General features: G+C 35.5%; 1 pseudogene; it reads left to right on the top strand.

The window, feature by feature from the left end:
- Positions 1–792: 792 nt before the first annotated feature.
- LOC122439483 lies at positions 793–2,668 on the top strand (annotated as a pseudogene).
- Positions 2,669–3,330: the final 662 nt, after the last annotated feature.

The following is a 3,330-nucleotide window of genomic DNA, read 5'->3' on the forward strand; positions in this document are numbered from 1 at the left end:
ATTATGGTTTAGATATGCATTTCTGTAATAATTAATGATATTGAGCATCTCATGCTTATTAGCCATCTACATGTCCTTTTTGGAAAAATGTCTATTTATGTCTTCTGTCCATTTTTTGATTGGTTTGGGTGGTTTTTTTTTTTTAATATTTGATTGAATTAGCTGTTTGTATATTATGGATATTAACCCCTTGTCTGTCACATTATTTGCATGTATTTTCTCCTGTGATTTAGTTTGTCAAAAATTATAGATTTTAAGTGTTCTTTATGTTGCTATGTCTTCTTAATCCCTAATCTTTCAAAGTCTTTGGTTGGTACTGATTATCTCATCTATCTTGTAACAAAGATTATATGAGAAAACTTTGTAAATTGTAATATTTGCATCAAGTTGATAGTGTGCAAAAACTGTTTTTTTCCTCATGTTCAATAGTTAAAGAAATGATCTCAATATTATCCAGTTGATGCCAAACATATAAACAAGGAGTATGTTTTTGACAAAATAAACAAAGCTTTCAAAAATAGTATACACCTTCCTATGAAGTTTATCTTATAAGACATCTGGTATTTTAAAAAAAACTGTGATATTTATGCTGTTTGATTAGCACTGTAGTTCACGTGTAAAATGGGAGAATATAAACAATGATTTAATTCAGAACTTTGGGTTAAAATGAGTGGGATTTCTTGAACAGAGTTAGCAATCTGGAGTTCCATTTCTTTCTATTACCTTATTTTGTCTAGCACACTTTTTATTTTATAGTAAAATGAAAAGCCAAGCAAGAATAATAGGGACATTATGTTGAATATAAATGAAGGCAAGGTAAATTTTAGAAGAAAATAAATATGGATATGGGTGATACTGAAATAGAGTTCACCCTAAAGGTTATGTCATAGTATGTTATTCAAACTTATGAGTTTCCTGTTCCTATACAAATAATTTTTACTTTCACATAGATAATTAAAATGAATTCTCTTTGTTGTTTGAATTTCCTTTTTCCTTGATTCCAAATTAGTTCCCTTAGAGGGGTGGTTTGTTTTTCTGAGACAAAACAATTCACTGTCTTTCTTTTTCCTCTTTGGAGTAGGCTGAAATTTTTAAATTCCCGTTTAGTTTAGCCACTACTAATTTCACCTATGATAGCTTTAAAATATGCTAAACATTGGAAAGACTCATTAAGAATAAAGAAGTTTGTATTTAGATAAACTAGAATGTTGACTCTGGAAAATATATATAAATACATATAATCTTTAATTAAGGTGATTTTTATTCACCTTTAATAAATATTATCATGTAAGCAATTAAGTTTGAACATAAAATCTTCAAACAATTGTTGTACTCAAAATTGTGACTTGTGTTTTACTTATTGGACTAAATATTAATTTGTTCTGTTAACTTTATAAAAATTCCTTTAGATAATACTCTTGGCCTATACTAGTGAGGAAATTATCTGTGCTAACTTAATTTGGGGAGGAACCCTGGCTGTCTGTAAGGCTAGGATTTTGAGAAGGGGTGTCTTTTACCTCCATATTGCTGACATGGCTGACAATTTGAAAGTCAGTGTGATAGGTGGTGCTTCTCATACTGGAAACAAGTTGGCCACACAGGAGTTTCTGATCCTCTCCTTTGGTGGAACAAACTTCAGGGAAGCCATGCACATTGGAGCAGAGGTTTATTACAACCTGAAGAACATCATCAAAAAGAAATATGGAAAAGATGCCACCAATGTGGGGGTGGTGAAGGCCAATTTGCTCCTGGGAAATAAAGAAGCCCTAGAATTGCTGAAGAATGAGATCAGGACAGCTGGTGTACCCCTGAGGTTGTCATTGGCATGGACTTGACCGCCTCTCAGTTCTTCAGGTCAGGAAAGTATGACCTGGATGTCAAGTTGCCCAGTGGTCTCAGCAGGTACCCCCACCTGACCAGTTGTCAGACCCTTATAAATCCTTCATCAATAACTCCTCAGCAGTGTCTATCAAAGACCTTTTTAACCAAAATGACTGGGAAACTTGGCAGAAGTTCACTGCTAGGACAGGAATCCAGGTGGTGGGGAATGATCTCTCAGTGACCAGCCTGAAGCAGATTTCCAAGGCTGTGGTTGAAAAATCATGCAACTACCTCCTGCTCAAAGTGTACCAGATCAGCTCATAGCCAAGTCTCTTTGGGTGTGCAAGCTGGCCCAGTCCAATAGGTGGGGCGTCATGGTATCTCATAACTCTGGGGAAACTGAAGGCATCTTCATTGCCAACCTTGTGGCAGAGACCTGCACTGGGCAGATGAAGACTGATGTGCCTTGCCTATCCCAGTGCTTGACCAAGTACAACCAGATCCTCATGACTGCTGAAGAACTGGGCAGCAAAGCTAAATTTGCTAACAAGAGCTTCAGATGAGCCAAATAAGCTGGGAACAGGGGAGCACCTAAATCTTTCAGTCACTAGTTGGCTGGTTAGAATGTTATTCTTGATATTTGCACAGATAGTTCAAGGTCTCCCTTGATACTTGCAGGGGCTTCTGATAGTTAACTCCTTCTATTATTCCTGTGTTGTTCTCTCACTGCATCCTTAGAGCTGCTTCAGAAGCCAGGTTGACCATCTGAAACCCTGTTGGAAACTTTAGTTCTATAATCATGTCATTGACCCAAATCATTGTTTTTCTCATCTCTCTTCCCACCAACTATTTGGAGTCATGAGTATCTATAGTATAATCTCTAAGGTGTCCACAGGCAATACCATACTTAGTGGTCTTATGTGTAAAATGGAAAGGCCTCAGTGACCAGTAAAAAGAAATTAATGTATCGGAAAGAACAATTAATTAATAAAAGTTAACATATGAGGAAAAATTTATATCCCTTTATTTTACTCTTATAACATTATAATATATTCTTTTTGGTGAACAAAGAAACATTCAAATTAAGCAATTTTTACAAAGTACTGAGAAAAGTTTAATTATGTTTTGAGATATAATGATTTGCATGCACAACTGTGAAATCTTAGTTTTTGTTCTTTTTATTTTTTTATTGTGAGTCATAACATACATACTGTAATGTATATCAAACAGTAGGAAGTACAACTTAAAGATTTTCTCACAAATGCATCCGTAATCACAGACAGATCAAGAACAGGACTTTTCCAGCCTTCTAGAAGTCCCTTGCATGCCTCTTCCAATCCCAACTCCCTATTTCTTTCCCTAAAATAAACATCATCCTGAGCTCTAACACAGTGCAATAGTTTTGGCTGCGTTGTACTTCATCTTCCTAGAGTTATATAGCATGTACTCATTTGGATCTGACTTCAGTTGCTTGACATGTTTGTGTGACCCATCCCGACTTTTGAGTGG

This window comes from Cervus canadensis, chromosome 1 (assembly GCF_019320065.1).
Source record: "Cervus canadensis isolate Bull #8, Minnesota chromosome 1, ASM1932006v1, whole genome shotgun sequence".
NCBI lineage: Eukaryota > Metazoa > Chordata > Mammalia > Artiodactyla > Cervidae > Cervus > Cervus canadensis.